This window comes from Ixodes scapularis, unplaced genomic scaffold, assembly GCF_016920785.2.
Source record: "Ixodes scapularis isolate PalLabHiFi unplaced genomic scaffold, ASM1692078v2 PGA_scaffold3__209_contigs__length_174095766, whole genome shotgun sequence".
NCBI lineage: Eukaryota > Metazoa > Arthropoda > Arachnida > Ixodida > Ixodidae > Ixodes > Ixodes scapularis.
Genome location: NW_024609868.1, coordinates 87,614,579 through 87,628,726, shown reverse-complemented (window position 1 = coordinate 87,628,726; position 14,148 = coordinate 87,614,579). Strand labels below are relative to the sequence as shown.

General features: G+C 43.7%; 1 protein-coding gene across 1 annotated transcript in view; it reads left to right on the top strand.

Moving 5' to 3' along the window:
- The window catches only part of LOC8030317 (cGMP-dependent protein kinase, isozyme 1), a 361,630-nt gene that overhangs the window by 263,187 nt on the left and 84,295 nt on the right, over nucleotides 1-14,148 (top strand). The window lies entirely within an intron of this gene.

Genomic DNA, 14,148 nt, shown 5'->3' with positions numbered 1-14,148 from the left:
ATTGTGTTCCTTTTAGTTTTGCGATATTTGTTAGTTTTCGTTCTAGAGGGAAGCTTAGTTTAAAGCATACCAGCTACCGCAAAGCTCTATGTAAAAAATAAGCAGTTTTTAATGTATTTTACTATATTAAGCTAAACTTTTAGGTTATTTATCGGATGATACAATCATGCAACTATCATAAATACCTCAACATTGCAAAAACTGGCTGGGGCGAAGGATGTTTTGGAAAATATTGAGTTTGAAACAGAGAAATCGCAGGTTGGCAGCGCTGACCTGGTGTCCCTCAAAGTGTCTCGGGGTTTGCCTGTCGACACACGCTGGGCCACCGTGCATAAGAATGATTGTAATGCAACACATGTACTGTATAGAGAACGTATGATCCCTGCAGTCTTACCTATTCCTGAAGTGCCACCGTATCTATGCGGAGAGCAAGTTGTCTGCTTCTCGCTCAGGGGTTGCGGTGACGTCAGAGCGACGCCGAGTTGTGGCTGGCTTTGATTGGAAGGATAGTGGGTAGACCTCAATGCTAAATGCTTTAAGGTCTTCCCACTATATTTTTTTCAATCAGCCAATAAGAGCTCGACGCTCTGACATCGTCGCAACCCCTGTGCAAATAGCAGACGAACTTGCGCTCCGCATTCCCTGTTAAGCTTGACCGCAGCCAAGGCTACTACCCGATGGAGTTCATCAAGCAGCACCAAATGGGCATCGTGACGGAGCTCATCGTCCATGGTCGTTTCCAATCAACGGCTGAACCAATCACGCGCTAAAAATAACACAGAATCATGACTCATTACCTGCGTTTAACTGACTTAGCCGCTGATAGTAAACGCAGAGACTACGAGCGCAAGTTCGGTACACTTTCCGTGCTACATGATTGGCTCCATCGGATTGAACGCCGTTGACTGTGGTCAGGCTTGATGGGAAGTTTTAGGGGACAGTTTTTACACATCCGATTCGATACGATCGGTCCTCCCGTGCGAACTGCGCATGCGCTACTGCAGAAGACTCGCATATTCGAGTCTGTACACTGTTAGCAAAAATCACACGCCCAGACGTGTAAACCGTTGTCCCATAGCGGACACGTCGAAACGTGTTCGTTTTACACGAGGCCATCTGTGTTTTTCGTCTACACATGAGGTGCTGTGTAAACTTAACACGCTACACCGTGTCTGCCTTCCGTAAAAACGTTTCGAGCGTGTTCCTTATGTAACATGGCGGCCAGCGGCCGAGAACAGGCGAGAGACGAGCCCAGCGAGCCGCGTGCGTTTCAGCCGAATTGAAAGCACACAGGGCGCGTTAGTTCTCGTTCGATGTCTTTTCTACACAGTAAAGTCTCCAAGCGGCGGACGTAGCTACTTGCAAAGGTACGTACGTGCGTTGTCGGCGGTCGGCGGTGTCGGTAGCTTCAACGAGCCGCTAGACAAAAAAAAAGAAAAACGAATGCCGAACTCACATGGATAAATAACTTGAGCAAACTATTTAGAATCGGGCGGTAACTTGCGCCACCTATCGAGATTTCTAGCAGCTTGTATTTAAAAAAAAAAAAAACGAGTCTGTTAACAGTGCGAACGACCACAACTATACAGCAACCCTACATACAACGCAGGCAACACCAGTACCACGCACTACACAGCACCGACATGTACACAAACACAACAACGACACTACGCCCGACACTTCCTACTCGATATCCATTTCTCCCCGCGGCGCATATAAGCTTGACATGTGCGGGTGGGCTCTTTGGTCGCTAACCATTACAGATTTATAGAAGAATACACAAAACACGGCGCAATGGACAGCCGTGTGTTAGAACTGTTTGCATTTAAAAAATATGGAGGCAAAATTTATAATGTTAGTCCGTTGCAATAAGTAGCGATATGTTAACAATAAATCTTAAACCGGTCATGAAAAAGTTCAAATTTTTATTATTTTCTTGCTTGACCAGTGTTATGAGCAGTCCGACTAGCTTGAATCAGATAGGAAAACAAATTATTGGGATTTTGTCAATACGTATACAATAATAAATGAAAATGATCCTTGCGCAAAGCATTTTTTATATATTTCTGTGAAGGACATCCGGACATCCGCCCAACACTTCACTTCCGCTAGTTGCAGTACGGGAGCAGACGCCTTCACTTTTGGGGCGTTTTGATGCAGTTTGTTGTCGTATGTCGTGTCGGTGTCGAGTGGAGCGGTGGGGCTTGGGAATTTGTGACCGGTGTTATTCGTGAACACTGGTTTGGGGCGCTGATGCGTCTTTTTTTTATACTACCACCACCCCGAACTTTGAAGATACACGGGCCCGTAGCAGTGCATTATGCTGAATCGCGAGCTCCTTCTCTGTTGACGTCGCTTTCCTGGTACCACTCGTGGATACTGCAAGCGTTTAAACAGTGTGCACCGTCTCGCCTACATCCCCGGTGACGTACTCGACCTGTTGAAACTTATTGCTTCCGTCATTTTATAGTACGCAAGGCAGTTATCTCGTTGGTCTGGTTTTGGTTATAAAAGCAAGGCAAAACGCTCGCAGTTCCCGCCCTCAGTAGACGTTGGACATCTTCCACACTTTGACACCGGATAACTGAATGAACGAGGATTTACATTCCCTTCCGAGGTTACTCTCGCCCTTCCTCACCGTTGAGCAGCAGGATGAGCTGGCGACAAGCCGCGGATGAAAGGCTTGAGCATCAACAGCCCAAGCGCACTCAGTGCCGATGCGGGCGACGCAGGTTTCTGTCAACCGGGAGGCCAGCACAAACCGTGACCGTTCCAGCTCTTCGTCATGACACAATGTTGCAGAGAGCAGGGTAAAATACAGCTACACGGATCACCGAAGCAAACGCACTGCTATCTTAAATCTTGGCTTGTGACTGCGCCTTTGTAGTAGATCATCTTATTCGTTTTGCTGGAGAGACGCAAACGACGGGCATAAAAAAATCGCTTGCATATTCCGCATATCTCGCAAAAGCATTTACCCTGTCACCTTGCGAAAAGCGCGAAACACGGAGTCCGCACCGTCCTAAGCTTCCCGTTTTTTACCTGCTTTAGAGCAGTTTGTACCTGCTAGTAGATATGCCTACTGAAACTGAAACAGGGCAGTGCCAGAGAGAAAGAGACAAAGTTGGGAAAGCTTGCTCGCTCTCCAATTTCTTAACTCTCAAGTGATTTTACCATAATAAATGCACCAACGCCTCTTTCAAAATAAAGAAAGAGCACTACGTTCACAACGTAAAAAATGGTCTCAGTACATGCATCTGTGGGCAGGTAGGAAACCTTGCCCTAATTTATTCACGCCGCATGATTGGCGCAACTAACTCATTGCAGGACCGAATCATTTACTCGAGTGGTGTGCGTCGCTGTGCAAACGCAGCTATGTGACTAACAACGCCAATCGAATGCTTGGTTTCCGCAAACGTAACTTTTATCTCGCCCCGTCATCATTAAAACTATTTCTTTATAAAACACTAGTTAGGTCCAAGCTAGAGTATGCAGCTTCCATCTGGGATCCCTCTACTATTTACCTCGTTGATTCACTTGAAGGTATTCAGAACAGAGCTGCACGTTTCATAATGGCTAATTATAACCGCACCGCAAGCGTTACACCAATGAAAGATAATTTGTTACTCCCAAGCATCGCACATCGTCGCACAGTCTTTCGTATTTGTCTTTTTCATAAAATCTATCACCATATTCCTCAGCTTAAATCCCAACTAATCATCCCCCCCTACTTTGTTTCAGCACGCCTTGATCATCGTCACAAAGTCGGTGTCCCATTTTGCACGTTTATTATGACTCTTTTATTCCCAGGACTTCCAAAGACTGGAATCGCTTACCTGCATCGCTCACATCAATTAATGATCACGCACTTTTTTGTACATCTATTGCCAATTTCATGTTCCCTGTTCCTTAAGTATTGTATATTTTGTTCCAATTGTTTATTCTGTTTACCATTGTTCCCACTCCCCTCTGTAATGCCATGTGCCCTGAGGGTAAAATAAATAAATAAATAAATAAATAAATAAGCACGAAGCATAAAAAACGGCAGATTTAAGACAACAATCCGGAGTCCATTATTCAATTAAAACGACGTAATTTTGTTGAAAACGCCCGCTGCTTCTTACTGACGGTATGTGTCGGGATACTTCCACAGTTTGAAGTGGAACGAAGGAAGATTTACTTTTAAAAACGCTCGCTGCGTCCTCCCGGACCAGCTGGACCGGATCAGCTGACGACGACGGGACTGTACCCGTTGAACCTCCACCCCGCTACAAACAATTTGCGCTCCGTGTTAAAAGCGTGGTGCAAACAGACCCGGAATACAAAGCACCGCACCACACACGACGAACGTTTCGGCTCTTTTTCGCATCGCCGGGTTGCACCAAACAGAACGAGATCGCCGAAGTCAACGCCGCGCTGTCGTGAACCTTGGCTTGTGGTTGCGAACTCGTGGACCCTGTGACTCCCTTCGCTTTGAAAGGACACACGACAATTACGAATGGTACTTTCCGTCTTCCAGGAACATCACAGGGGCACTTCTCAAGTCACGTCTTCACTATGTGCTCGCAAACTCCGAAGCTCTATGCGAAGCTTCTCGCGTCCCGTCAAACCAAAACAGTAGCGGCGCCATGCGTACTTGACAGATTTTCTCCGGTCAAACAAAAACAACGAAAGTCACCAGGCTCTTGCTTCCTAGAGCACTATATAGCTCCTACGGAGCAGAGTAGCGCAATCCTTTGAACTCTGTGTTTTGCCGACAACATGGCCGACAGAGCGGCTCGGCGCGAGTCACGTGGTGCTGAGGGTTCCAGGAGGCGGCCCGCCCTATGGGAGAATACATGGAGATCGACTCAACACGGCTGATTAAAAAATGAACGGCGAGTTCACACTTTTCAAAACTGGTCTGCCGTGAAGTTAGTAAAGCACTAAACCATTTATCAAAGTTTTAATAATATCGGATGCGTGTGCAAATTTTGAGAAGGCAATTTCCAAGGCAATGGCGTTTGAAGCAGACGATTTTTGCTCGCAGCGGAGATGGGCTTTTCGGGTTGGCCGGAGCGTGTCACGTGAATGGTGTGACGTCGCCGTGTCGTCTGCTGCATGATGCCGCTCAGGCAATTTTTTTAAAAAAGTCACGTCCTTGCGGGGCACAAAACTTAGCACAAATTAATCTAAAATGTTCCATTATTATGTCAAAAATAATTGCCATTCCGTACAACCCCACAATACTGAAGAAACAACGATTTTCTCACGTTCTCCATGCATTTCTGACCACAGTTGGAACCTCCGGGCGTTCGCCGCTAGTCGCCGAGAGGCGGCGTTCTAGATTGCGCTACTCTGCTCCGAAGGAGCTATATAGTGCTCTATTGCTTCCAGCGTACATCGGCGCTTGCGCCGTGGACAGATCGTTTGCAGTTGAAGGTTGAAGCAAAAACGAAACCAACTGCAATGTCACGTGTTCACATCGAGGACACGCTTTTTATATCCATTTTAACTGTTTGGAACGAATAATTAGACCCATGACTTTATTTGTGGTGTGTAAGAAACTATTATCAAGACCCCTAAACTAAATACAAACATGGGCGACATGAGGGAAGCCGCATTGCCATCGACCAGAAAATGGCGGCGAGCACGGTAAGCGCGGGTTTCGCCAACGTCCTGCGACATGGCGCAATTGCTTTTGGTGCATATCTGTTTCCGAGACATGTTTTTTTCCCCGGCATTTGTCTCGACGGTCCTTTCTAAGTGTGTCCCCAAGCATTCCGGTGCTTCGATAGCCGGCAATGCCGCGGTCGTCGCCGGGGGCGATGCGTGTTATCGAGGTCGGCTACACGGTTATGCGTGTATGACCGAACCAAAACACGTTTTTTACAACCTCGCATGATTTCTAAACGAATTATCCGTTACTCATTGCAGTGATGTGATTGCTGCGCCAATTGCGCCAAACTGCGCCCAGGGGCTAACCCTGCTACATCCTGCTACATTTTGCCAAAATATCGGTGATCTGCGCCAAGCCTGCGCCAAAAGACCAATTTTGGTCGTCTTTCAATACCGAAACTAAACTGAGTACCGTAATTGAGCATGCATGAGCTAGGTAGAGCAAGCGGCCGCCCAACAAAAAGTACCCTGTATCAATCGTCCATCCGGGCTGCATAGTTTTTCCCGCCACCTCTCGTTTCACGCTCTCGTCGTTCATGTGTCTCGTCTCGCGCCTTTAAAAAAAAAAAAAATCAACGATAGACGCGGGCGTGTGTTGACGTTTCAGTGCTTCAGTCGTTGTACAAAGCGCTGCAAGTACTTTTTGACCCTGACTCGCGATGTCTTGTTTTGACCTGACTCGCTCAGGTTCTTTTTTTCTGTGTGTTTAGCTTGTACCTCGCCTGCCGGCCTGGCAAGCACGTGCAACTGGACAGTTTTTTGTCGTATGCTGGACAGTTACATTTTGTGTGCAATTCTGGGAACCAGTTGGTGACGGAGCGGAGTGGCATGGTGTCTGCTTCGATCGAACAGCCATCTCCGCTCGCGCGACGAAGCGCGTGCAAATGCAAGCTTGCTGAAGTTGCCCTCATGTGCATGCGAACATGACTGCACGACAGAAGCACCAGCCGGGACGCTTGCAACCCATTTTTTTACGTTTGCTTACCTTTGACGAAAATCTTGCACGTCGGGAACCAGTAAAACGGTGTCAAGCGGTTTTTTCGGAATTGCTCGGCAACGCCCACAGCACTGTTCACTTGAGGATGTCTCAATGGCTCTTTGGAGACATTGAAAGTGTGAATTCATTGCTACCCAAAGGCAGGCGGTAGTCAACCTAATGCTGTGATATTTACTAATAAGCTGGTCATTTTCAAATAAATTTTAATAGGCAAGGCATGTGTTTTGCACCCCCCCCCCCCCCCCGCCCCCCCGGAAACAGCCGCCGCTGGCACTGGCCGGCAGCGCCCAAGGAATACCAAGGGCACTGCCCCCCGGCCCTGGGGAGGGAGGGGGGGGGGGTGTTTGGTTTGCCCCCTCCCCCCCCCCACTTAAAAACAAGTTGGTACGCCACTGAAGACTAGGTGGTCTAACTTGACCATAATTTGTTTATTGCGGCGAGCGAAGTGTCCTTTGTTCGTCCAGCACTTAAAACGAATATGTTTATTTTTCTAAGAATATCTGCTCTAAAAGCCACTTTTGCTGCTCCGAAACACTGTTTTCGCTGCTCCAAAAGCCACTTTTGCTGCTCCAAAACACTGTTCTGGCTGCTTCAAAAGCCAATTTCGCTGCTCCAAAACACCGTTTTGGCTGCTCCAAAAGGTGCTCCAAAACGGCTTAGGCCAATCACATCACTGTCATTGTGTAAATTTATGGTAATTTGTGTAAATAGCGTGTTTTTCACTCCAAATATTCGTCAAATACACGGGACTTGCTAACAGTGTACCAGGGGGACCATCGTAACCGTATCGGACGTGCGAAAACGGTTCCCTAAAACTCTATAATGGGAAACGAAGTGCGAGCCGTAGCGATACACTAATTGGACTGCACGCTCTAAAAGGAAAAGTTTATGAGTTCACTTTTCTGTAGAGCACGTCGCTAGCCAATCACGGCGAACGATGAAAGGATTCCATCAAATTACGAAACTAGGATTAGAATTCGAGCCGAAAGATTAGCAATGATGTTTCACCCCGACGAGTGAATCGTCGTATTTTCTGCTTTGTCGTTCGCGGGGGTCCTTGTACTGCTCACCGCCTTTCGTTGTCTCCGTGTTCAGCAGGAACGTGAACCCTTCAACTTTTTTAGACTGCAAGTTTTAAATTAAGGCTGCAACAACATTAGTACCCCATCCGTTTACTGCGATTTCTCAATGTAGTTGTTGTTTTCAAAGAACCACCATAACTTGTGTCACTTTGAAGATGACAAAAAACGTGTAAATTTAGTTGCTCTTAAGATATTCTTGTCTTGAACGGTATGTCCCTGCCAATAAGCACTCAAAAATAGGGCCGCTGTCGATTTGTGCAATTCCAGTTCCGCTCCATCGATTGCCGAAAGTGGTTAATACCTTTAGGTAAGCGCTGCAATCGGAATTTTATCATAACTAAAGCCCGACTTGCTAACGATAGTAATCGATGGAGAAGGGGAATAAGAGAGGAAAATAACAAACAGAAATCTCCAAACAGAGCTAGGTAGAAATGGGGAGGTCCCAGTTTTGATACCAGGACGAGGCAAATTTTTTCAGTCACGCACCGGTCACCTTGCTGTGTTTGGAGATTTGTGTTTGTGCTTTGTCCCCCTTGTTCCCCCTCCAGGGATTATTATCGTTCTTCTTGTCCAGCTCACTTGCACCTTTGCATTATTTGTATTATCATCATCACCTTAAGAAATGCAAGCCGTTCACCCTTGTTGGTGTTAGACAGGTGGCAGCTGCTAAAACCCGTTTGCTTTACTGACGTAGTTAGCTCAGTTGGTAGAGCGCGCCATTGGAAATAAAGAGGTCCCTGTTTCGATACCAGGACCAGGCAGATTTGTTAGTCGCGTGTCAGTCACCTAGCCGTGTTTGGAGACGTGTGTTTGTCCTTTGCCTCCTTGTTCCACCTCTCCAGGGATTATTATCGTTATTCTTGACAAGCTCGCTTGCACCTTTCCATTAACTGTATTACCATCATAACGTTGTTTGCTACCGGATTTCCTTAGAGTCTTTTCCTACACATAGGCTATGATTATGCTAAAACCCTTCCGTTTGCTGGCCTCCAAAAACATAAAATTGCGAGCGACAAAATTGAAGCAACCCTCATCAAGATTAAACGAGTGAAAGTTGTGAGACATACTGTCCACCGCGCCCAAGGTCTAAACGGGGAAACCTTCACGGAGAATGCTCACGGTGTGGTGGTGTTGATTCATTTTTCTAGTTTACAGTAACCTTTCGTTCGTATCCCATTCATAAACGTACGTTGTGTGATCAAAGTAAACCCGTTCTCGTCGCGTCGTTTAGACTGGCGCACGAGGAGCTCAATGGCATTGCAATGATCGGAAGAAGCAAGCCAGAGAGCAAGGGAGCAAGCGCTCACTATCCTCGCATATGCCTGGTTTGTGTTGTGCCCCATTGACAACATAGACAGTCTGATTGGGAATACATCCAAGGTGGTTCAATGAACATTAATTGAGTATCTAACAGCGTAAGGTTGTCGAACAGTCAACATTCGTCTCAGAATGCAGGTGGCGCTTGGTGAAGAATGTGTGTCAAGAACCACGGTGACTAACTGGGCAGGAATGTTTCTTGGGAAGAAAGTGAGGGGACTCAAGATCTTCCGTGGGTGAACGCCCCACCGCGGAATTTAGACGGTATAAGCCGTCTCCCTACGCAGAGGAACGCGTGTCTGGAAGTATACGGCTACCTCTTCTTTAGAACCTTGGTACATTTTTGCTTTCTCATGTTTACTTTGTTTCATTCTGTTCCACCTACTGATGTACGTTTTGTTCCTCTTAGTGAAGGTACACGAACAAGTTTCATTTGTTCACACCGTATAGTTTCTTGTTTTTCTGAATCCTAGCTCCTTGTTGTTACTCTGTTTGGGCATGCAGCCAACCAACTTTCCCACGAAGTACACATCAACCAGGCTTACATACTTATTTTAGCATGCTCTTTGCTCAAGTTTCTTTCTCTGTCGGTCTTCTAAAAAAATGCTACTCCCAAGTGCGCGCACAGGAGCATGCAGACGTATATACGAAAATAAAGAGGGGCAGCTCGTGCGCGCCTTTTTTATTACCTTCCTATGAGTGTTGTGTCGAAAACCTCCCGTGATTCGTTTTAAGCATAACAGATGTTGTAAATATCATAAATATTAATAAAAAAATTTAAAACAATTTTCACGTAAACATTATGTGCTGCGGTCATTATTTATATGCCGCTAAATCTGAACACCAGCTATTTCCGAACTGGAGCACGTACACTTTTGCCGAGTTTTCAGAAAAGATAGATGTCTGTGTTCATAACTCGTATGGTAAGTTACTGCTTTAATATTTCACAGCATGAAGTCTATCAATTTTATAAAGCTCCTTGGTTCTTGGATATGCAAAAAAAAAAGTAGAAAATCCTACTACAATACCCACTATTGGCGGTCCGACTCTTCGTCTCACAGCTTATCGAAATGGAAATAAACGTTGTTACAAGTATTCAAAAAATGGACACGCGAAAGAATTACTATTACTAGAAAGTGTATTACTAATGGTAAGAAAGTCCAAGCAATTGACCTAGCTGACCAATCCGTGCTTCCAAACAAGCGTGGATTTGCGCGAGCAGTGAACGAAAGCAGCTGTTCTCCCTTGCACCAAAACAACGATGCATCGTCAGAACCGCTCGTTAATTCGGAGGTGCGCATCGATCCTTTCTTGTGACCCAAGAATCGTGGCAACGAAGTGTAGTTAAGCAGGGTTTCTTTGTACGAACACTACTGCGCCGTGCGTTTGGCAGTAACATTTCCCGAGCTGCAAAGTTTCAACTAGAAGGCACATTGTTTCTGGATTAGTACGTAACGGAGTGCGCATATAGGATTCTACGTTATTTACTTACAAAGCGCGTTCGCAATCGTGCCCATCATAACTTTTCAAATTCCTCAATGTTATGCCGGCGAGGCAACAGGTATTTTATGATGTGGAGTACTAAGAAGGTCGAGAAAAGAAATCGTGATTTTTTTTTTATGCTCAACAATGTTTAGTAACGCACTCGTGATTTCATGACATCGCGATATGTTGCTTATTCCGCTTGCCATCGGGTAACTTATGCTGTGGCGCAAGTAACTAATCAGATTTTTTTTTTTTTTTCATTTTTGCTAGGACCTCATTTTCGTGTATTTCGCGAGATACAAATATCGCCAAAAAAATAGATCCCACCGATGAGTTTTCCTAAAGTAACAAATGCAAAGCATATGCAATCTTTATTCGTAAAATTTCGTGTTCGCGAAATATTCCCCAAGATCACACTTCGAGGAAGTAGCGAAATATTGAGTCCGCCAGTAGAAAGTCGTTTATATAAAGTGTTTTGAGTGCCACAGATAAACTCAATTTCAGTATGTGAGACCCAAACGAGTTTGTGCTCACACTTTGTCCCAGATTCATTGTTTTATATATTTCTACGTTCAGCGAAGTGGCGGTTATTTAATCAAAGCAATATTAATAAAATTAAAAAATATCTATATAAATAAAACCTGGAGATGTTCATGTAATTTTGTGTGTTTAAGGTTCATCGGACGTGTGTGAACAACTGAAAATGAAATTGGTTTTGGCTCACAAAACGTGCTGGTATGCGAAATTTAAAATAAAATAGAACACCGTTCTAAAATAAAAGCGGGTTAAAAAATATTCATTTATCAACACATCGTTCATCGTACTACATTATCGACAAAGAACTCCACCTGATGCGAGTCGTGTTGCGTTCCATACTGAACAAAAGTAATTCAATCAGCTAGACTTGTGGAGTACACTAATTCCATTTAGTGTTTTCCCCACTGCATATGGGCTGATCAAATAAAAAGTCTTCAAAGACGGGCGGATGGATTCAATCCTAATACATACAGAAACCACATTTCTGTACTGCGTTCTTAAAAGGGGTCAATATTCAAACGCTGGAATCTAGGGCAGCGAAAACGATTTTAGATATGTATATTCGTTCCTTTATTGCGAACTCAATATTGACAATAAAAAATCGCCTTTTCATCCACCTGATTGCACCCTGGACCAATTACCCAAGATTAATTATTTAATATAAATTTAAACACATTGTTTTTCTGTACATGTCATTCTCCCGAAAATTTCCAGGCTGGAATGCACCTGAAAATGTTATGGTGTCACCTTGTTCCACTAATAGTTCTGTACTCATCTACTTCACGATATTTACGATATGCTCAAACCGCTTGACAAAGTATCGTTTTTTTTATTATTTAAAGCCTGTACGGACTGTGATATGACTCTCACTACTCCTCGAGTATATTATTTTGTTTAATCGATTGCAATTAGAATTTCTTGACGACGAAAGAAATTAAACAGTAACTTAAAAAGCAAACGCGTCTTTCGAAATTAATTTACTGGGTAATTTCGTCTTGTAGATCGCATGTCTAGAAAAACGCGTTTAGTTTAAGGTAGGGGTCTCCAAACCTCGGCCCGCAGGACAGATCGGGCCTGCGGAGACGTTCCAGTCGGCCCGCGGAAGGCCGCGGTCTTTTTAGCGTGCTACCAACGCAAAAAATAAACGCTCGTAAAAAAAAAAAAAAAAAATCGGCGCTATGACACGCTCTAAAAGCGAAAACGAAGAAATCAAAAAGAATAAGAAAAAACTGCAATTGTTGTGCGAATATTCGAATTTTTGAATGGTAGTTTCAAATATTACGCTATTCGATACTCCCTTCTAGGGGAACTCTGATTTTCGCATTATTCGAAGTGTGACCTCGGCGGGTTAGTTCTGCTCAGCGCGCTTTCTAGCGAGCACCGGTGCTCGGCAAGAAGCGCGCTCAACTAAGCTAACCCGCTGCGATCAACACTTCGAAGAGTACAAATATTGCAGTCACTCCTTAAGAGGAAAGGCCACTTTCAAAGCGGGATGGCACGCGCGCGGGTGGTGGATATAAAAAGAAAAAAAAACTTTGTACATGTTGAAATCGACACTATAGTAAAATTTAAAAAAAATAAACTGTGGCTATTAGGCAAGAGTATGTCCTAGGCAGAGATGTCCCAACCTACGTTCATTAATTATATATGATTTTTTTCTCAAAATCTATATTTAATAAAAGATATTTACATATAGCAAGAAGATCCATAAATTCTCTCAGTTAGGTATAACTAGGCATCTCCGTAGGCTTAATTTTATGACAAATGCATCGTTGACTTGCCAGTCCCATTAGCCAATGGATCTTCTGAGGTCTCAGTTGCTAAATATAGCTAGATTAGTTTCGATATTAACAAGCGTGGGAACAATCATTACGAGTTCAGATGAGTTTTCGTTTAGGCATGGTGCAGTAATGAAAAGCTTGGAGGAACTATTCGATATTCGATTCGAAAATATTCGGCCAAAAGAACTATTGCCTTCGAGTTCGCTTCGAATTCAAAATCCACTATTCGCACATGTCTAGAACACTCCATGAAAACGCCGGTTCTCTTGCCATATTATTGACTGTACATTGTCATTACCATAATTATTGTTCGTAGTTCCCTCCTTCATGTCTGCATAACTATAAAAAAAATCCTCTCGGTTCTCGTGTATATCCTGTATAATGATCTGATCTGATCTACCACTTTCATTAGTCTTCTGCCCTGTGTAAATATGCCAAAGTTCGTATGCACTTTCATTTATTTCTGGTGAGATTTCGGGGTGACAATTATTTCTTAATATCATAAATGGTAAAATATTGCACTTAAAAATAAAGCATATGCATTTGTCTACCTTACAACTTTTTTTTAGTTTAAATGCTTGTATTTACCGGCTTAATTGGTGTTTTTTTTTTTATTTGGTCTTTCCTCGTTTATATTGTCTTATCTCATTTTCGGCCCTTGAGACTCCAACAGGTCCCCAATCCGGCCCGCTAGCCAATATGTTTGGGAATCCCTGGTGCAAGGATTTAATTCGTTCTTTAGTGATTCTTATAGTGAACTTTCTAAGACATTCATTTTCATGTAGGGACAAGGGAATTAGTAAATAAGTCAACAAATATTTAACTCCTAATCAGAAAAAAAGAAGTTAATTAAAACAAAATCTCAAGCTTCAATTTTTATAACACTAGACGCCAAGAAGTGATTTCATAGCCTGATGTATTTCTTCGAAATAAGTGACAAAATAATTACAAAATTACCACAATTGTAATTGAGTAGACCAGTATAGTTCAGTTGTTCTTTCCGCAATGTGTAAAGTGGGACAGTGGGTTAAAGAGTAAAATGAGAATGACTAAAATAATACGCGAAGAGCAGACGAACGAGAAAGACATTTATCATGTCGATAACTCAACACCAAAGACAATGAAAACAATATTCATAAAAATATTGAACTCAAAAACAGGCCAACTTCAATTCAGCAGAGCTAAGAAATGTGGTCTATGAGACTGTCTTCGCCAATATTGAGACATCATATTTACCAGACGTTTTTGGTATGGTCCTTTATACTTTACAATGTTATAGATTTCTTAATTC